Source organism: Anomalospiza imberbis, chromosome 4 (genome assembly GCF_031753505.1).
Source record: "Anomalospiza imberbis isolate Cuckoo-Finch-1a 21T00152 chromosome 4, ASM3175350v1, whole genome shotgun sequence".
Classification (NCBI taxonomy): domain Eukaryota; kingdom Metazoa; phylum Chordata; class Aves; order Passeriformes; family Viduidae; genus Anomalospiza; species Anomalospiza imberbis.
The window spans coordinates 7,762,207-7,785,219 of record NC_089684.1 but is presented as its reverse complement, the minus strand read 5'-3'; the positions used below and the strand labels follow the sequence as shown (position 1 = coordinate 7,785,219).

The window sequence follows — 23,013 nt, the reverse complement described above, 5'->3', positions numbered from 1 at the left end:
TCATTTTCTGTGCTAATGCAAATCACATCTCTTCTCAGGTTATTTATGGTGCCTTCTTAGCTCAGCATTGGTCTGACCAAAAGTATGTGGTCTATTTTAGGTGCTGAAAGAGGGACTGAGGGAAGAGAGATTTATTGCAGGTTCAAAGGTAGAAGCCCAGGAAATTACTTCAGAATAGATGAAATACCTATTATGTACAGCAGGTTCTCTGGCTTCAAACATCAATTAGAGATTTAATGTTTTCTCTAGAGATTGAAGTAGTTTTATTTTGGGTGCATTGATCTACTGCAACTGCACACAATTAACTAATACTGGATAAGTAAACATCAATATAGGTAAAATTTATAATTTATATCTTCAGCATGTAAATAGGAAACACAAGTAAACATGACCTGTTAATTTAATGTTTAGATTAGTAAAAATAACATGATCATTAACACAGGGTAATATTTATGTTTGAATGTTTAATATTTAGATTTTCATTTTTTTATAGTCCAGTCAAGGAGAAATAAATGTGCTGGAGTAAAATTAAATATACCAAAAATTACTTCTTCCATAAGTCATTAGATGGTTTTTGAAAGATTACAGTCAATTTTCCTAATGTTGTAATTTTAAATATTATAATTTCCATACAATGTTAAGCCTCTTTACACAAAATTGTAATTTTTACTATGTGTGGGTATTTTGTTTTTCAGCATAGAAGTAGGATTCACACAGATGCCATCCAGCACTTTAAAATCACTAAAAAAAACACGTGTCAGGCAACTGTATCTCTGTAGCAATTTATGACTGTAACTAAGAATTTTTTGTGGTTTAGAATTTGAGATTTGAAGCTGTAGTTTTTCTTTTAAAATAATTTGTCACAATTCAAATTTTAAAAATTTTGTTTTATATTTAATGCCAGTGAAAATCTCTAATAAAATGTGCATATCAGTATGTTTACACTCTTTAAATATTTTTTTTTAATTTTGAGCAAATTACTGGCTTTTTAGTTTGGCCTATTTGTTGCTAAGAAAAGAGCCTCTAGCATGTATCTCAGGTAGCTTACCTTAGCTGATATATATATATATATATATATGTAAATAGGAAATTATTGTATGTAGATGAGGAAAAAAATAAGAGAAAAATGCCTCACATTCCTGCTAAATATTTTTAAGCATTTCCTAAATAAATGTAGAATAATTCATTTTTGGATGAAAATAAATTGAAAGTACAATGAAAGAATAATATAATTTCATCAAAGCTTAATTTCATTTTAGGTATAGTAATTTGAGGCTAAAAATTGTATCATGCTGTGATTATACAATTTTCTGTATGTGGCTTAATTTACTGTACAGATTTTAATACTCACACTCTGTACTGACAAGAATACTTAGACTTTACCGTTCATGTGAAGTAGTTGGTCTATGAAGCTTTTTTCTACAATTCCTCCTAACAGTCTATTGGATTTTCAGTTACAAGTAGGGTGTTTGAAGTGTGGTTTTCTACACCAATATTTTGAATACTTCTGTTTTGCAGAAACTAATGTGAACAATGTGTTGCTGTCACAAGGTAGAGGAGAATTCAAGGCACTGTACTGCTAAAGAAAATAGTTTATTGTAACACTATTTGCCTTGGTACAAAAAATGCTTAAAGAACCTTAAAGTAGTTTTCAAACAAATCGATTTTATATTTCCTCCAGTGCTCATCCTTTTAGTATTTTAGACTGAAAAGATAAACTCTCTCACTCTGTGGGAGTTCTTCATTCAACTTCTTGGAATCTTTATCTCTGTCTCACTGATTTCTCTTTAATTGAAGCCAATAAAGAGGGGGAATATTTTTGAAGAATAGTTAAGCAATCTGTTTACATTGGTTGAAGTAAGATTCAGTTGTAATAACTTCTCTATAGCTCTTACATATCACCTTTTGGTATTTATGCATGGGTACTGTTACTAGCTTTGTCATAGAGGACTGTGTGGTTACTAGTCATGGGCAGAAGTTTGTGTCATATGCCCTGCTGTACTGGTGGCTCTAAACACTAAGGGATTAAAATTAGAATCAAGAGGTGTTACATTTTTCACATAAAAATATTCTTTATACCCTCAGTATTTATTTTAGTTATGTTTCTTCACTTCAAATTCTCTTTTCCTATACAGCATTTTACCCTTAACTCCCACCATGATAGGTTTAGATTGGATTTTATGAAAACTTTCATTACTGAAAGGGTGACAGAACAGGGAATAGACTGCCCAGGGAAGTGGTTGAGTCACCATCACTGCAGGTATTTAAAAGATGGGTAGACATGGCACTAAGAACATGGCTTAGCAGTGGGCTTGTTTAAGCATTAGCTTAACAGTTGGGCTTGATGATCTGAAGGGTCTTTTCCAGTCTAAATGGTTCTGTGATTTAACTCCTACTTAAAGTAGAAGATCTGTCACTGTGAAGAAATGACTGTTGAAATCATAGAGCAAATAGACCAGAACTAGACTGTGAAAAATGTGATCCCACAGGGATCATAAAGTTGAAATGCACACAACAGCCCCAACAATCACACCATGTGCCCAAGAGTATTGGCAAATACTTCTGGAATATACTCAGGCTTGGTGATGTGACCATGCAGGTGCAGACTCCAATGAGGTCTCCCTTCAGTCTCCTCTTCTCCAGGATGAAGAGATCAAGTGACCTCAGCCCCTCCTCATACAGCTTTTCTTCAAGGGCCTTCACCATCCTTGTTGTCCTCCTTCAGGCACTCACTAGTAGCTTAATATCTTCTTTATATTGTGGCACCCAAGCACTTGGTGAGGTCACCCCAGTGCAGAGCAGAGAGGACAATCCCCTCCCTTGCCTGGCTGGCTGTGCTGTGCCTGATGCCCCCCAGGACACAGTCACACCCTCGTGGCTGCCAGGGCACTGCTGACTCAGGTTCAACTTTGTGTTAACTGAGACTCCCAGGTCCCTTTCCATGGCACTGCTTTCCAGAATCTCGTTTCCCAGTCTGCACATATTTCCAGGGTTGCCACTTTTTTTTCTTTGCTATAAAGTTGCCTCAAATCTAGTTTTCATGTCAAAACTGGTTATCAGAGTTTCATGTTTGTCTCTTTCAAAATTTTGAGGCTGATTTTTTTTTTTTAATTTTTTTATTATCCACACAAATGTCAAATTCTGATGTTGAATATTCTTTGCCTCAAGACTACCTGCAAATTCTACAGATTGCATAAATACACTTGTAATTTCTCCTCTCTGGACTGTTGCAAATGCTGAGGTATTTTAGAGGAGGTAATCGATATTGTGTAGCCAGTTCCGGAGAGGATTGTACCTATGATCTCTGAGTGTGCCATGATGACATTTCCTGAGTAATTTTTCAAGTCATTCTGCATGCATTTTAATAAGCTCATCGCTTTCTTCATCGTGCTCAAACACAGGAAAATTAACAAAAAAAATCTATGGTGTTTCTAGTCAGTTAATTTAGATGACTTTGAAGGGTGTTAGTGATCTAAACTTTTTCTCCATTAATTTTCAATTGACTGTATCATCTATGATTTTTGTCACAAAATAGACTGAACTAACATGATCAGTTTTGGGGAAATTTTGAAATACAACATGTTGGCCTCTCTGATCCTTATGTGCTGTAAAGCTGTGTATCAAACATTTTAAATAATATCTAAGGAAACCAATATCTCATCAAAAAAAGGCAAAAGGTGAAGAATTACCTTTTTTAAAGAAGTACTCTATAGGTCTTGCCAAGTACATGCTTGTCTTTCATATGCTGTGATGAAATTGATTTAAATTTTAAAGTAAATAACAACCTTAGAGTAAATAACAACCCTATTTAAAAATATTTTTTTTTCTTGAATGATGAACCTGATTTGAGAACACTGTTGGCAAAATAATATGGTACTAAATGTTTAGTGTTGCTTTTTATGTCAATTACCTACACATAGAACTGTTTGGAAATAGTCACAACTGTCCAAATTCTGTGGGTCAATCTATGAAATGTTTTAAGACGTTTATGCTAGGACACGTGGGATCCTTGTTTATAAATACAGTTTGCTATATTTGTGTCTATTGGACTATTTATTTTTCCTCTGGCAATGAAGGTTCAGTTTTTTGGCATCAAGTTTTTTCACCTCAGTAGTATTCAAAGTTAGTTGGCCCTCTAGAAGACAATACTTTATGAAAACAGTTTCTGCTTAAATATTTCCACAGAGTTGTGTTGTTGCAGACTTCTTTTATACAAGCCAATTGATTCTCTAATGTAGAATTAATTGAACCTGGATACATCTACTTCTTAGAAAGTGAAAACTAAATGAATAAAAATACCAAGGGCACTCTTAGTTACTTCAGAATACAACTTATAGATTAATTCATTGTTTTTTGTATTTTTATTTTCTTTGAAGTATTCCTGTACATGTATTCTTCCTCAGATTAATGGGAAATTGACATATAAATACAACACATGTAGGATATGACTTAACAAATCATAACATTTTAGGCAAGAATGTAATACCTTGAGCAAAGATAAGGAATTTCTCATAGTTTAAACATTAATTGAAAGAATACTTTTAATTTTACAACGATTGTGCTTACTCAAACTTTTTTTGTGGCTATATATAGCCCAGTGTTCATGTGTTCCCTGCAGAATCCTGATTAGGCAAGTATATTTTAAGAGCAAAAACTGCCTGTCCTTAAAGAAGACTGTACCTGTCATTGAGACAACCAATTTTGCAGCTAATGTAAAAACTTCATAGGGATAGATTATAAAAAGAACAAAGATTCTTGTGATGACAGAGCATTCCACTAATATATCAAACTTGAAACTAATGATTAACTTCATTCTTTATTGGATAATTTTAATGACTTTTAGTATAGCTTCAAGACATAACACATACAGTCATTTTCAGATGTCTCATTTTTATAGCCATCAGCAGACTATATCTTAATGGCATTCTGAAAAAGTATGATAAAGGAGTTAGAAAGGTGTCTAAAATGGATTTCTTTACCTACAAACTGTGATATATGTGACTCTGCAGTCTAAGAAGGCAAAATGCACAGTGAGAGTCAAATGTCCATGAGTTAGAAATGCCCCCTGTGATAAAAGAAATCACACAGTACAATGGAAGTGTTGAACAGATACATCACTTCAGCTATATAACATAATTTACTCTCCATAGGTTTCATTAGCTTAAACAGATTATTTTGAATACTAAAACATGAGTAAACTGAAACCACGGGTATGTTTTCTTTCGTTTGTGAAGTTAACAGGTGTGTTCAAAGCAAGTTTAGGTGATAACCACATTCTAGTGACCAGCCTTTCAATGCTCTTCTCACCATAATATCTCCTAATTTAGATTTAAATCATCTGACCTTTCCTCTTAGCACAGTTTCAACTTTCAGCACAATGCATCTGTGGTGGCGGAGGTTTTTGGTGTTTGGTTTGGGGGTTTTGGGGAGGGTTACTTGTGGGAGGGGTTGATTATTTTGCACTATTTTGTTTTGTGTTTTAAATGTGTTTAAAAACCCTGAGATATTAAGATAAGTACCTAGAAAGAGCCGTCACCTAACCCACTGGTCTGTTTCTCCAAAATTACCTATGTCACTAATTTATAAGACAGATAAAATTTGGTAGTATGTGCTTTTGGAGTAATGTTATTTCTCACTCAGGAATGTCAGGTATATTCTGTCCCTGCTTCATTCTCTAGACTCAGTTTATAGAAGGGAGATCAAGCAGGTTATGTCAATACTAACATAGCAGTCTTTTTTGGCTGTATTTTAATAAAATCTTTCTTTTATATGCTAGTAAAAAGAAGTGGTATCAAGGAGAAATATAGCAGGAATTAGAAGAAAATATGTTAGATTATTATTGGTGTATTCTTTGGAGGACAATAGTCAAATCAGTGGCAAAGAGTTTACCTAAGTTCATGTTGAGAATGATAAAGTGTGATTGAAATAATCAATGCTGTATTTTAAATAGAGCTGGGATAACATATTTTACATTCAGGAAGCTAGACCTACCCATTTATATGTTATTCAAGTGGTGGAAGGCTGCTAACTCAATTGCTTGCTGTCTTCCCTCATAATCTTACTACCCTTTTTAAATTTAAAGGAAATACCTGGATTTCATTCTCCAAAAGTTGAACTACTGTTCAACTACTCTGCCTTGCTATAATGTTCTCGTGCATAAAATGTCACATTTTTGAATTAAGCTCTGTAAAACATCACCTGACTTTGACTTGACTTGATTACATTCTAAGTTGAACAATGTGTAGGAAAATCCCCCTTAGCTGTGTGATTTAAATCCATCGAGGGAATAGCCCTCATCAGGTTCTTACAGTCACTCTTAAGGATGGAAAGAAGGGGAGCAGGTCTGTCCTTGTACTCCTATTAAAAATGTATGAATATAAATCTGGTAGGAACTGGAAACTGAACATGGAATCACTGTTGTCTTTCCAGGCTGAATTCTACAACAGGTGCAGGAATCTTCTGTACAAGACTTGTACAGAAGGAGGTTATTCTTTTATCCAATTTTATCCTTTTATCCTGTTCTCGTTCTTAAAAACCAAAAACATAACAGAATGTTTTCATGAGTTAGATTTAGAAACTAGCCATTGCTGCCAAAAAGAAGTTCAGAATAAGCATTTTGCAAGCCTTCCTGAGACTACTTTCTTCAAAAAAATTAACATTTTCTTTAGTGTACAAATGAAATTACATCAAAGTTTAGGATAACCTAGAAGAAAACAATCCTGAATTAGCATGTAATCAATATAATGCACATTACATTTATTAAAACTAAAAGTAAGTGAAGAAATTGCCATTTACTTTGTAATAAGCTTATGATGATACAGAAAGACTGAAAAAATAATTGCAGAAAGATCAGTAAGGGAATGCTGGAGATAGAGGAGACAAGTGACCAAGACCTGGATTGGGTAAAATAGTTTGGGAGAACATGAATACAGAAAGAAACTCTGTGGAAATTTCAAGTTTTTTACGAAAGGTTATTACCTGGCAGTATTTTAAAATTGGCTTTAGCTTTTTCCTGTACGTATGTTAGCTCTGCTATGTGATACTTGCTCTTTCATTTGGATTTTTTCCAAATGCAATATATGAATTGCAGTAGTTTACTCAGAATTAATATTTTGGTTATTTTTGTTCTGAACAGTGGTCCCCAGTTTATACTTGTTTGTCTCTCTGCTTCCTTAACTAACACAGATCTAGTACCTATTAAAACCCACAAAATAAGTATTTTTAGCTTTGATTTTTGAATCTTATTCTAATAACTTCTGGTTATTTTTTTAACTACCTAAGTATTTTTCTGAACTCATTAGTTGTTCAGCTCTTGGTGGAAGACTTTTCCTGTTTTTAAATAGTTTGATCAGATTATGCCAATAAATGAACATCAGATACATTGAGATCTAGCCACACTGTCCAAAATTGAGGCACCTATTTTAAGAGTCCTAAACTTCAATGTCTTCTAAAGGTACTCTCTTTCCATTTCATGGTATAGGGAATTTAGATGCTCAATTTACACTCCCTCAGATATTACCAGTAGTATTACTGTATACTGTATAATACAAGTATTTTCTGCCTCATTTCTGTTTAACCACTTGTTTGGAAGTTTTAGGCCTAAATTCAGTTTTTTATGCACTCCATTTTTATGGTAGATAAGAACTTTTTTTCATTATTTTCTGAATACAGTTATTTCCATTTTTGAAGGATGCAGTTCATCAGTGAAATAATTAAACTCCATTTTTTTGCCAACAGCTAATTTTAGTACCTGCTGGATTTCACTTGTTGTGGCAGCAGTTGTCATTGTTAGACCCTAAACCCTGGTTTTGTTGTGTAGATGTGTGTAAATGCGTATGTGTGTGTGCATACATATTTATATTCCCCTGCAAAGGTCACACTCCTGCCATATATGACAAAGTGTTCATGAAAAACTACATTACTTTAGCACATTATCTTTACAAATGCCTTAATTACCATATGTCTGTGCATGCAATTACTACATCTTCACTAAAATGCTATTGCATAGCTTTCAATAGCTCTTTTCTAAAAATGGTGATTTTTACATAGTTTGAATTTTGGCTAGCCAGACTTCTCATACTCAGTTACAATTAAATCAGTGTTATTCTTTTCTAAAGCCAACATGTGTCCTAGTCTTATTACTAAGTTTTACCTAGGGATATACTTTCACCCAGGATGAGATAGCTATGAAGTATAGCTGAGCAGAATTCAGAGGGTAAGGAGACACTCCTCCTGTATGTCTTTTCTGCTGAACCACTGAAAGCAGGCAGATCTAGAGCTTAAGTTCTTGATAGGGAAGATGTGTGCTAAAGTCTACAAACAATTCCACGGGTGAAGGTGTGGGTGTTAACATCATTGGAATGGGTCTTAATGTCTCTACTAACTTGAAGCAGCAGGTTTGTTACAGAGCCCAGACAGCTTGGATCCTGAAATGTGCAAGTGCGTCTGCACCAGCCTGAGTTCCTGAGCTTTGAGGTAAAATGGCAGGTTCAAGGGGAGACATGTGCTAGGTGGTTTGGGAAGGCTGGACCTTCCCAGTACCTTAGCCAGTGCGGAAAGGAAGAGGGCAATGTGTGGCTGGGAGAGTAGGATCAAAGGAGGCTGCATCCTCCAAAACGTGGAGAGAGGAAACCCCGTGGGCGTGTGCCCCAGTGGACTCTATTTGAATGAAATTGCAAGATTCCTCTGTCTCCTTTAGAGACACTGGCTTTTCATAGCATGATTTTCCATGTGTCCTTCTTTGAGACTCTGCTGCCAATAGAAGGTAATGATTTTTGAAATTTTGGGAGGTATTCAGATTTATAAAAGGCTAAAGGTCTCACTGTGAAAATGACTCTCTTTATAATCACTATGATTAGTAAGGAATTAGTTCCCTTGAGCTCTTAGAATTTTGCTTTCTTTGGCCAGTACATCCCCATCATTTGCACTATCAGGTCTGTTGGCTGAGGGGCAGGTGTTGAGGGCTCCATTGCAGGTATGTCGGGGTGCAGCCACAGCCCAGGCTGAGGGCAGTCAGAGCAGAGCCAAGAGGCCGTGCACCGCCGGCCCCTGGCAGCACAAAGGGCCGGGCACCTCTGGCACTGCCAGGTGGGCCCGGCACACACGGCAGGAGCCGAGGGCTCGGCAGGGACAGCGAGACCTTCGTGTCCTTGGGCTGGGAAGGTTTAAAAGCCCAGGGGATCCTTTGTTTGGCATCCCTCCTCGGAGGGCACCAGCTTGGGCTGCTCCTGGGCTACTGCGCCGTGAGCAAATGGCTCTATTGAACGAAACACCTGAGCCAATGCCATGGCAAACCTGGGATGGATCCAGTGAGAAACCTGCTCTGACTCTGGGAAGGGGTGGGATGTGACGGAACCCCTCGGGTCACTGTAGCTGCCGCTGTGGAGGGGGATCGGCCCCAGCTGTGGAAGTCTCTGGTGATAGGAATGTGACCGAGAGAGTCTTGTGAGACTGGGAAGTTTCCCCAACAGCCAGCAGCGTGCTTTTTATCATTACTGCAAGTTTTACCCTTTTTGTATTCATGACAGAAACCTTTTTACAGTTGTCTGGTATTGTATTGCACAATATCTTTAATTTAAAAAATGAAATATAATATATACATTTAGGCAAAAAAGTACAGTTCTGATAATTTAGATGACACAGATTATAGAATCTTTCTGAGTTCTATTTAAACTAAGCTGTGTGTATTATCATTTAAATGTTAAAGAAAGTATTAAATCATAGAATTTTAGACTATCTCAAGTTGAAAGGGACACATAAGGATCATTGAGTCCAACTCCCCATCTTGAGCTAACTAATGATTTAAAAATAGCCAATACTGGATATTCTGCCAGGTAGCTTTATATGCAGCTGCCACTGTCTCCATCATTGTTCTCATCTCTTATGTTAGATGCCAACCTCCCCATATTGGATGGGGAGTTGGACTGGATCCAAATGATCTGGTCCATGTAATTTTTTTTTTTTTAGTTGCTATTTTTGGTTGCTTATTTATTCTTCAATCTCTTCAACATAATTCTGAATACTTAGAAGCCAAAGCTGGGTCTAAATTCAAAAAAATCATACAGCAAGTAATCACACACCCCAACATTTTGGTTGTTTCTCTTGTCTGAAGAGAGATTTTCTCTGTAGATCTTGTTTTGTAACTTCAAAGTGGATGTATTCAACTGATGGAAAAATGTAATTACTGTCCTTAAGATAATTTATCACCAAACTACATTTGTGACATCAGCCATTATGAGGTCTAATGCATGTAATTGGCAAATGTGTTTGCATCGCATACTTTATTCTAATTGACGTCTACCATATTGCTGCTGACAGCCTTTCAGCCCAGATGAATGCTTTTTGCCAAGAGCTAATACTACTTTGCTGAAGTAGTCATACATGGACACATTGTAGTGAAGATAGAGTAAAATTCACTGTGGTTTTTTTTTTTTTTTTTACTGCTCAGGTGTCTAGTCACCAGTTCTGAATCGTGAGGCTTTGACATGCCTCAAGTAGATTCGTAACAGTTTGACAGTGTCACTTCTGAGGGTTTGTACAGTACACCAAAAGAGGATCATTGAAATAATGAAAGGTTGCTATGTGCTTTGCAGCACTGAATATAATTCATGAAAGGCAAAACTTTATACACCAAATCACTGAAGAAAAATATTTTACTTAAGAAACTATTAGACATTTTCTTTCTTGTAAAAAGATTATACTTTGTCATCAGTACTCATGCAAGAGGACAATGAAAGTTAATTTTATGAGTTACTGAAGGCCATAAGAGACTTTCCAAAGCCATTAAATAGTCAACATACCTACTAGAGTGACATCCTGTCAAATTGTAAAGAGTGGCCTGTCAGTCTTGGTGAACTGAATCATGATGTACTGTTGCATGTAGGCAAAGGTCGTCAGTAATAAAGATAAAATCACTGCAGTGTTAGTGAGATCAGGATGTTTCTATTTGTTGTCTTGGCTGTAATTAATTCACCCTAAAATCTTTAGAGGAAAAGAAAAGTTAGAGAAACACAGGATCACTGTATTGAAGTGGTTGTTCAGTTCAGATAAAAGAAGTATATTGAAAGTGTAAATTACATTAAATTGACATGATACAGTAAATATTGAAACATGAAAGCTACACATTAAGCCAGTTTTTATAAGGCATTTGAACCTAAAAAATAAGTCATTGTTACCGTCATTTCCAGTACTCCTTTTTTCCTATATATTAAGGCATATTTTCTCCTTCTGCCAGAGTTCTTGCTATACATGATAAAAACAGTCTAAATTGTAAATTTAGATCAAAGCAAAGTCTTACTTCATAATTTGAATGTGCTATTAGTTTCAAGTATGTTTTAAATTGCTTTTCACCGTGTTATTCTTTGCAATTTGCAATAATCAAGAATTTAACTTTGAAAAAAATAAAACTTTGTTTTATTTTAATGCATCTTTTCAATTCAGTAGCTAAAAGCCAGCTCTCAGCACTGTACTTGAAATATCTTGTCCATGGTAGACAGAATATTCTGGATTCATTCAATCATACCTGGATTTTATTAAAAATCTACAAGGGAGAGAAACAGCTAGAAACTTTCCTCCTGTTTTTGATAAAAGGTTTAATTTAGAGAAACATATTTAGTTCTAATAAGCTCTACAGGTTTAGAAGTAAGTATTGTTCATATTTTTGTGGATGTTGTTTAGAAAGCCTTTTTCACAAGTTCTCATATTATGCTTATAATAAGATATTGATTAAATTGCTTTAACTCTCTTCCCAAGCAGCATTACTGCATCATAAAATCATAGAATCATTAAGGCTGGAAAAGAGCTCTAAGGTCATGAGCTCTTTATGGTGTCATCTCAGCATACATATCCATGTCTCTTACAACATGCATATTGTTTAAAAGCTTTTCTGTATATTTTTATAGTATCCATGTGCGAGGTATGTGGGCTTCCAGAGACCACATATGACATGTGAAGGATTCAGAAAGTGAATTCAGAACTTCAGAAAGAAGTTTAGCTGTGCAATTGTAAAAGAATTATTATTAGATTTTTCATAAATAGAATATTTGATATTTTCAAGCAGTTAAGGTGAATTTGCTTTTCACCTTAAGATGACAATTTTTTTCAGGCTCATGCTTCTTCAAAGCATTTTCTCATAGATCTTATTGGAAATGAGCTTCATATTTTTACCAGTCATTGGACATAATTTTTCTAGAAATGCCATGTTTTCTATAACATACACTGTACAAATAAGTGATCAGAAAATGAAATAATATCTTTCATATTTTAAAAGGCAAAAAATGATAGCAAAAATAAATATGATTTTATAAAACTCTGAAAATGTAAATGATACATCTGTAACCAAATGAAATGTGTCTGAAGGTTTCCCTAATTATCTGCATGGAAGACAATTGAAAACAATTGTAAGAAATCATCAAAGTAGGTATTTCTAAGAAATCTATGCAAATTTAATTTTTTTAGCATTTTGCTAAAATAAATAGCAACTATTTTCAAATTTTAAGTAATGCATTTTCTCAGATTTGGCATCTATTTTTTATACAATGCAATCCATAATCTGTGTGTGTCCATTTCAGGGAGCAATACCTATTTGCAAGGAATTTAGCTTTCCATCTATTTTTAATATGTAATAGCCGTACTACATAGTTTATAGGGCACTGAGGTTGGTCAGGCATGATCTGCTCAGCCGAGAAGAAATGGCTTCTACAAATACCTGATCCACAACCTTTCTGGGGACACAGTTAAGGCTGACCAGCCTGTAGTTCCTTGGATCTTGCTTTTTGCTTGTCATAAAGAGGAGCAACTGACAGCAACTGCCTTCACGTCATCAGAAACATTTCAAAAAGGACAGGCAGTCTCACAGAGACACCTGCCAGCTCCATGAACACCTCTGGGGGTGCCATGTGCCAAGGTCATGAGCTTAAATCAATCTAAGCAGGTTAAGTAAGTGATCCACTCCTCTTTCATCTCCCACAGCTGCTGCTTCATGGCTGGAGAGTCTCTTCAGAAGCTTAGGGACCCTGGAGGCTTGAGGAGAAGCCTTATCAGTGGAAGAAAGGCATGGAATACCACTGCTCTTTGCATATGGCTTGTCTCTAGACCTGCTGTCCCATGGGGCAGTGGCAGCCACCTCCCGGGGCTGCCTCCCTGCCCTTGGTGCGCAGCTGCTCCCTGGGGCCTCTCCCTCCTGCGCCCGCTGAGGGCACACAGCTAATCCCGGCAAAGCCAGAGCCAGAACACCTTGTCCTGCCCTGCCCTGCCCTGTCCCATACTGCCCTACCTCCCTTTCTCACTGCAAGGCTTTTAGAAGATTGTCAAGTTTTCTAGGCAGGTTGAGTTTTGGCATGGAAAAGGAAATAATAGAGTTTTAAAAAGTCCAGACTTGGAAAAAGAGTGTGTGAGGGTGTGTTTGGTGTTGGTTTTTTTTTTATTTTATTTTTTAAGGTTTTATTTATTTGTTTGATTTATTTATCTATGAGCTTTGTGAGTGATGTTGAGTAGAAGCCAAGGCATGTGCTGCTGGAAGATAAGAAAAATAAGGCAAAAAAGGAGACTGGAGTGAATAGATAGTGTTCTGACACATTTGATAGATATTCCTTATCTTGGATGCTATTATCATGGAAGTAGTAGAATTACAGGGCTTAACTGCTTTTCTTAGGGTCATTTTATATGTTAAGGGTGGGATATTACAGAGCTGAGAAGCCAGAGAAAGTCTTATGAAAAAAATTAATCTAGTACTTAAAATGAGATGGAGATGTTAACATAGTCTTCTCTCCAGGGATAGCTGATATTTCTCATTGCTTTCATATGCCAAAGGGACAACTATTCCAAGGCTTTGTGTAAGCAGCACATTTGTTTTAGACTTCTTGTCCTGTTTTAAACTTTTCTTAGACAGTGGACTATATTTTTGTTAATAATCCTCTAAAACTATATGATGCCCACTATGGCTTGTGGAAAGTTTTAATCCCTAATTTCCATCCTGATGTTAAAGAAAGCAGCTTAAACTTATAGATCAGAGAGGATGAAGTGTTGAGAAGAAGGTTGGCACAACTGCGCTGGAGTAGCAGAGAAGCTGAAAAATATGGGCAACAAAGGCATATAAAATCCTTTGCTGCAGGGAACATGTAGTTCATTCATTTATTCAAGAGGAACAGCAGTTCCACCAGCTTCTGTGACAGCATAAAGGAGCACTGGACAACTTGCTATTAAGTTCAGCTTGTTAGGAAAATCAGCTGAGGAATAGGCTATGTTGTGGAGGTCTTCATGCACATGTGTACCTATGTGGTTAACTGAGAGCTCCCAGTATTATCTTTCCTGTCAGATGGCATAGGTGAAGCTGGACTAATGAGACACTTGTTTTGAGTGGTCTTAGATTTATCTGGTTTTGTCTTCTGTGTTCTTTCCTGTTATTAAAATACTTTCTGTACTCTGATGTACATACTTCTCTATTTAAAGAGCTTCACCCTGCAATCCAATATAGATGTCCCAAAACACAAGCATCCATTTTGAAAATCAGTTATATTTAAAAACATAACAGACTGCATTTTCATTTTTAAACATACTCAGAAATTTGGAAAATTCTTTCTGTGCATGAAAATTAGTGCAAGCTAAACAGCTAAAATCCTTTAAAAAGAAATCTTCACTGAAAAATCCAAGGAGCTGGTGGGACAAATCTACACATAATTATGTAAAATCTTACAAATTAAACATAAATTATCTCACATACTATTAGCCTCTTTGTGTGAGGTAAGAAGTGTCTTTTCCAACCTAGTTAATTCTGTGTAGAAAGCAGTGGAAGATTGAGGGGTCAGTATTGGAATTTCTGATGGCTGATGTTAGAATCCAATGATTTTAGTAAATATAAAAATTAATTGCACAAAAAAAATGACAAACTTCTCTTATAAAACTAAATACAAATTATCTAACTGCAAGGCTAAGCTCAACTAGAAAGAAAGAACTGTATTTTATTTGGGTTTTAGGTGCAAAGATTATTTTATTTATAAAGCCATAAGGTATGCATAAAAGAATAAACAAACCTTTACATGATGTATAGTAGCATCATATTTAAGAACTTAAGGATGGTGAAATTTCAAAGGCTCATAAAAAGGCTAAAAGTAAGACCTGAATAAATATCCAAAAATTGTGCACCATTGTCTTACCTGAATTTCCCTGAGGGAAGGTCCCTGAGGGACCTGAAAATATCCAACTGTTCTTTATATGCATGTGCAAGAGATAGTGCAATTGAACAGCATAGATTTCTCAGGAATAAGTCAATCTTAGTTTGTCTCTTCAAAAACTGCAACAAGCCTTAAGGGTAAGGAGACATGACTTTAATTTAGTAAATAAGCTGCAGTTTTGATAATTATGCATGGCGTTCTTTTAAGCAAGCCAGGGAACTGTGATCTAGATAAGATTAGATTATAAGTATTAATCAAGTTTTTTGGGTTAAAAGGATGTAATATTTATTTGCAGTCACTCTTTTCCACAGTAACTGGGGTTGTGGGGGAGGAGTGTAATTCTGTAAAATTCTGTATTGTGTGTAATATTATTCTATGGTATTGTTGGTCGTTTTGGAAATAGAGTAGATACTAATATTGCTGCTGTCCCAGGCTTAAAACAATCCAAATAAATTGTAGAAATGCCCGAAAATAATAGACATTCAATTTGGTGAGAACAAGCAGAAGCCCTAAGTAGGAATAATTAACAGCACAAATGGAAAATGAGGAATTCCCTCTAATGCTTCAGGGAAGAATATGGGGACAGCATATTTACCATGCCATACTGTTACATGTGTGGCCAGTTCCAGATTTTTTGTTTTCTTACACAAGTGTTTTCCTTCCTTTCAGCAATACAGAACTCAAGATGTGCTAAAATGCCTGGCAGACATCTTTTGACAAATCTGAAAACACTTCATTCCTCTATCACCCTTTATGAATTGGAGGCATGACAAACATTTCTGTTTACTGGGTTGATAGTCTGTGGCAAAGGCACAAGGGATAGAAATTGCTGAAACAAGATCCACTTGATTTCTACAGATCTTTCAGAGCATAATGTGTAAGGATCCAGTAAAATAACTTGGAGGCTCAAGTTGTCCAAGTTTCTAAATGTGCAAACAAAGTCTACCTGGTTATTGATAATTCATAAAATTAAATATTAAAGATATCAAAAGAAGACTGAACCAAGTTTATTCAACCTAAAAAATGGGAATAATGAGGGTTGCAATATATAAAATTTTTGATAAAGGATATCAGCATAAACTGACTTAGATGACAAGAATTAGAAGGGATTAAAGCCTAGATATAAAAGATAAACTAAGAATGGTTATCTCCTGGGGTAGTTTTTTTTTTTTTTTTAATTTTTATTTGGAGGGTGTTTCAGCTTTGATTTCAGTTACTTAAAGGGATTAGTACCAGCCCTTGTCAGTATTGCTTTGGATGTGAAGATACATCTGAACCCTGCCCCCTTCAAGAAATACCAAAACAGGTCATCTTTAATGCCTTATTCCCGGGTCTTCTGCTTTCTGTAAAACTCTGCCAAGTATGTAAATAAGAATCAGAAGGAAGAGAAGCTGCTTCTTCTATTTCTACTGAAATTAAAAAATTATGAATTAACTCTACTGTTAAGTTAATGTGACTGTTTACTTCATATATTCTATGTACTCCAGTAGTTCTACATGCTGAACAGAAATGCAGTTGTGCTGTTTTGGACGGCTGGGCCAGTTCCCTCTGTGGTCATTATGTTTCTCCTCTCAGGGTACCACATGGCTGTTTAGGTGTAATGATAACATCTGTTTGATTCTACTTGGCAGTCTTGAGATTATAGAACTCTGGAATCACTTGGGTACTACAGAATTAAATGAAGACAAAATTTAAACTTCTGTCTTCCATAATTCCATATTGATGAATAATCATATGGACTTTGCCATAAATTATTGTTCAATGTATTCTCATTTTTTAATTTCTAATCATTTGGTTTATGTTATTTTCTGTATTTAGTTGTACTGACTCTCTACTGGTTATTTCCTAGGTGTAGCTACAGAAAGATAGAAAATTGATCACAGGAACAGAACACACTCTGGATTTTTTTCTGATGTGCAGACTTCACTGATTGAAGTATTGAATCTTTTTGCAACACCACCTTCCTGTAAGTAGGCTCAATCAGGGGTAAACAGAATTTTGTTGGGTTTCTGTGTAATTCAGTACTCTACAAGGAAAATGGCTAATTTAGTATTCTACCAGAGAAACAGTTACAAATATTTATATGCGCACATAAGAAAGAACAATGTGAAGGCTTAAAGCTTGTTCTGATGTTCCTCCACTGCCTTTTCTGAAATTTAGATTGAGGAAGGAAAATCATGAGTCATAGGCATTATTAGCCAGTTTTTGGAAATGGTAACTCTCTGTACTGTAGGAGATGAAATAATGAAGTTATAAAGCGAGAAATATAATTGTAACATGAAGGGATTATAGGGATATCTGTATTTGATCTTATCAACTTCTCTGTGTGTCACTAAGCTAACGAGTCGTCATAGTCTCTTCCAGCTAGAGATACACACTGTGAACACTAACAGACAGCATCAACATTGTCCATGGCCGCCCTTGGCTCTGTGCCTCATGGTTATTGTCAAGGGACACAGAAATTTAGTTCTGAGATCGTCAAAATGACAGTCTAAGGATACGTTGTGACTAGTAAATATTGACTGTTTCTTAAATTGGATTTTATCACTACTACAAGCTGAGATATAAATCTCTTTATTGTTATGGGAAAGAATGGATATTTTGAGATATTTTGAATACATGAAACATTCAGTTTTATAAATTAAGGCCTTCTATTGAAACAGGTGTTTAGATTGACATACCAGTTTTCTGGATTCAGAGTTATAAGTTATAAAATGCAATACATTTTGGAATTATTTATTCATTTTTTTAAAAATTCTAAAAAAATGTTATATTGCCTTATTTGATAGACTGCCATTTTATATTGTTGAAATGTGTAGATATGTGAATTTTCCTAGATGATAAAAAGACATGGTGCTGATTAGGGAATGATATACCTGTATTCCTATGACATACCAGAATTCTTTAGAAGTTGACTCTGAAATTCAGATGTTGATGTTACTGGAATATTCAGTTCAAAGGAACTAAAATAGAGATCCAAAATGATGAAAAAAAAATTTTACTATATTGAGCATTTAACTTGTCATTGTCAAACATATCAGTGTCATTTGTGCACTTTATTTTCTGTTGTATCATAACATATTTGCATCGACTGAAACAGCTCTTGAATATTTAGTAGTATTGTGTTGGTTTGTGTGGTTTTTCACTTAAAGTTGACTTTTTTGCAGGGATCTAGGGAATGTAGCTTGCCATCTGTTGCTTAAATATTTGTACATCTCTTCTGCGTTCAATGGATAGCCTTTGTTGCCTGGTTTCTTGATTTGGAAATAGGAAGTGATGCTTTGAGATAAGGCAGTACAAGGTTACATTAGTGCCCACTTGTTTATCTGCACTCATTACATTTGAGCCCTCTGTAAGGAGTGGCATTTGATAAGGGAAAGGTTCTCACTATGGTGTTTCTAAAACTTCTATAGAAAAGAAAGGCTGAGCAGAGGGGAGGGAGTTGTAAACTGACTGGCTGTCTATAGGGTAAGCTTAAACTGTAGTAGATGAGGGAGTAAAAATTGCAGCTATCTCTGTTATGGGAGAAACTTCTGTCATAGCTCAACACTTTCTCACAAGCTAAAAACATTGTAAGTTGTAGACATATCAGAGACAAAGTATAATATGGTTTCTCATACTTCATGGAAATTGGTGCTTCTAATGGCCACCATGAGCAGTTTGTAAACCTTTTCAGTTTCGGTATTCAAAACCAGAGGAATGCTGCCATATCTATAAACATAGGGAGATGCAGTTGTGGGAGCTGAAATGCCTGGGTGCAGTCAAATGAACGAAGTGTTTCCCTCTTGTTCTCAGCTTTCTGCTTGGTGTTTTAGGTATGTTTGTATTACTTCAGTGTGCTTTTAATGGAAGAGTTGTTTTTCAGTGCTAAGCATTTGTTTATAAAATAATTGAAGTTCATACTATTCACCATATTTCAATTTACTTGAACATGTAAATTGGCTCATTTATGAGTCACTCTTGCATGGCTAGTACAGCAGTATTTCACATGATAATTTAGGAAGTATACAGTAATCGGCATGTAAAAATATTGAAACAGATTGCCCAATACATTGTATTTCTTCGACAAAAACTGATCAATTTTAATTTGTCGAATTCTGTACTTCTTTCTCATGGAAGTGAAAGTATATTTATTAAAACAGCAATGACTGTGAAGCCTAGTATACTAAAATTTGATATTTTCTTTTGTCAAAGAAGCAAATAATGAGATTTACTCGAGAGTAATTGTTAAATTTAAAGTGCAGGTAGCAGGAACACAAAAAAAAAAAGCTTTATGATGAGTTTTTGTCAATCTGTATAATTTTTCAGTTAAGCAGTCATAAATCAAGGAATATTGTATTTTTGAGGCTCATTAAAGAGACATTATACATTAGAATAGTGAGGCAGTCAGCATAATGAAATGATGAATGCACATAACTATCTGTATGTAAATGATGTGAGACAGATTTGCTGGTGCTACAGAGGAGAATAGCAATCTATTAGACAGTTCCCTGTAGGTGCTACTTCTGGATACAACTGACAGATGTTAAATGTAAACCTCTTAACAGCAAGCACTTATTAGCACTCAGTGGGGAAAAAATGGCAATATAGAATAAGATAAATAGCAGATAATGCTATTTAAATAACTTAGTTCTTATGAAGCTTTATTGCCACTATGTTATAGTCTGGAAGTTTGGGTTTTTGTTTGATTTTTATTGAGAAAGTCTAGGTAGGTAGTAGAACATTTTGGAATTTAGAAAATTGCAATTTGAAGTACTTAAGAAAATTCACTCAGTATTATAACAATGGAAAATCTATGAACGTGGCCTTTCATCAACACACTTATTTTAAAATGTTATTTTGTAAATATTTGTTGAATCATTATGTGATAAATTTCAGTACTGTGTATATTTTCTGACTTTATCAGATTAGTTTTAATTGTTGTTTTCTTGCTTTTTCTTCTCCTATGATAAAATAGAAAACTCTAGTCTTTCAGATTTGTCATTTTAAAGGAAAAAGACCAGAAGTAGGTAATGAAACATGGTTAGCAATAGAAAATAGTTTTAGGACATCTTATGATTTCATTTCCAGGCTATTTGTCTCAGTCCTAGCCTGAAATACTACTCCTGGAAGTATAAAATATTAATCTGTGTGAGATTCACAATAATACAACTTTTCAACAGAGATAAGCATTAAAGTAGTTCAAGAAACTATCAAAACCACTTGATTTATTTCTAATCCTACTTTGTAATAGATTAGGTTAGGGATTTATATTTCTTTAAAGTATGCATCTAGCCACATGAATTGATCTCTCAAATTGTCAAAGCTTACTTTAAAGCTTTTTATTTTTTGAGATAGCCTGTCCCTAATGAATATTTTTTTCTAGCTGCCAGCCAAGCTGCTGCTTGAAAGGGTAGAGATTAAGCCAACACTAAGAGTGATGCAATGTCTACGTGTTTAGATGGCCTTATGTCTTTTAGTATTATGAAATCTCTGACATTATGTGTGCTTTTTCCTTGTTATCTTTTGTCAGCTGTTTAATGCTACCTTGTGTTCCTTGCACTAAATCTTTTTGGAATTCAGTGTTTCACTGCACCACTGCAGATTTGTAATCCCCTTTCATGGTGTTAAATTATTGGCCACATATGCATTGTGTCTAACTTAGTGGACATATTTATTGTTCCCAGGCTACTGTGCTTGCTAATTTGTTTCTTTATTGCTTTGTCTTGAATTAGGCAATAATCTCCCTCTCTTTCCTGAGTTCTTATAGGAATAGCTAAAGTTTAGTCTTTTGTACTTTTTGTTCTTAGTTCTTGCTGTCACCAATTAAATCTAGATTATTTTCTTCATGTAGATAGATATTGGTGTATGTTCACGTCAAACAGCTCGGTTTCAAGAATGTCAAATGTGAATATCATCTCAGTGGGGAAAGGAGAGTAAATACATTTTATGAGAGAATTTAAGCAATGACCCATGACTGCAACAGACTTCTCATATAGCCAGAATTTGGAAGTAAGGAGGAGTTCTTAAGTCTATGAAATGCATTATGATCCTGTTAACCTATATTCATTAAATGATGAAGGGCTTAAAACTATTGCTGGCATTTATCTCCTTCTCTTTTCAACACAGAGTTGCAAACATTTATATTAAAAGAAGAGCTTTCTATTCTTTTCCTGGTTTAAGCTTTGCTCCCTTTTCTTTGCTTCTTCTGTTCTCAGCTGTGTAATAATCCCTCTTATGTCAGATGCCACAAGAATTTTAAAAACTGTCTTGACTATCTCGTTGAACCAATCTCTGAAGCATTTCGAAAAAAGTGAAAACATCTAACATGTACCCTCACATGACAGATAACAAAACTGGGCTGTGTGCTGTGTCTTAAAAAAAACAAAGACAGCAATATGTGTTCTATAGAAATCTCCTAAAATTGTATCTGTTTGAACATTTTATATCCAAAAGTATAAGAACCAAGCCAGCCTTTTTTTCTTCAACCCTTTAGAGCTTCCATGTTGCCAAGCAAAGTAACTGAGATCAGAGATTACTACATCTGAAATTAAATTCTATCTGTTCCTCTGAGGTTAGTTCTATATGATCCAGTATGCTTCTATATGATGGATTTAAATCACTAGAAGTGGGTCTTTTATGGTGTTTCTGATAACTGCACTTATATGATGAGCCAAGGCTTACAAGTTATTCACTAGCTTTAAGAATACATTTAATATGCATATATGATTGTAGACTTTATATAAATATAGTCCCTAAATATATGCAAATTATACACAGTGTATGTAGTCTTGTAAATGTTGACTAAATATGCAATATATAAATTAATTTGTAATACATTTTTACATTTAGGAAAACAACTACAGGTTAAAAATGTACTGTATAATGTAATTGCTTCCAGTAGTTTGAAAAAATTACTTTGAAATGTCTCACCAAACTTTTTTTAACTAATAAGAAAGCATACTGAAATGTGTTTCATGGTCTCATTACTTCTGTTTAGACTAAAATAAATAATAAATTTAGTACAATGACATCTATGTAAACTGCTGAGGAATGATGCATTTTTCATTACATACTATGTCAACTCACCAAAGAAAATCCATATCACTGAAAACTAATTTGAAAATACATGTGTATATGTTGAGAGTTTTATTGCACTGTCATTGCATTTTCAAATCAATTTGCTTCTCTTCCACTTGTCTACATGCACTTCAATTTGCTTCTAGTACTTCTACTAGGGTACTTGAATAATTTTTGACTGAGATTAGCATTAGATATCGCTAGCATTATTTCTTTATATATCAGTTAAATCTGAGTGGCAATCTATAAATAGAAATATAATTTTAAATCTAATACTTTTGTCAGTTGTATTTATTGGAATTTATGACTTTACTAATTGCAAGAGGGTTGAAATCGCTTAGTTGTTGTTTGTCTTTTACTCAAATAAATCCCTTTACAGAATGTAATAAAGAAGTGTTAAGATTCTTGTCCAACTATTTCAGCTATTTCTTTTTTTTAGAACTGAATAATATTAGAACTTATTAGAACTGAATAATATGTTTAAATTATATTGAATGACAGTTGTATGAGCTGAGTTCTGCTGTGTAACTGTGCCAGGGGAGTACAAAATTAAAATATAAACCCATGATGTAATAATATTTCATTAATACCTATTTCAAGTAATCAGACAATTAAATTTGTGAAGAATTCTAGTGGAAGTATTTTAAAACAAGTAATATTTTGGGATAACTGAACATCTGCAAACAAGATGCATGTGGATTTGTTAAAAAAAGTCTTCTGAGCCCATTCCTTGAGGCTTGGTCTCTACAGCTTTTACAGAAACCATTTGGAATTTCACTTGTAA

The 23,013-nt window shown here is 34.8% G+C and overlaps 1 long non-coding RNA gene across 2 annotated transcripts in view; it reads left to right on the top strand.

Annotated features, from left to right (window-relative positions):
* LOC137472182 (uncharacterized) overlaps positions 1 to 23,013 on the top strand; it is a 95,591-nt gene that overhangs the window by 33,783 nt on the left and 38,795 nt on the right. For both annotated transcript variants that reach the window (XR_010998052.1, XR_010998053.1), the window contains exon 2: positions 17,020 to 17,136. This is a non-coding gene — a long non-coding RNA (uncharacterized lncRNA). The remainder of the gene's footprint in view (positions 1 to 17,019; positions 17,137 to 23,013) is intronic.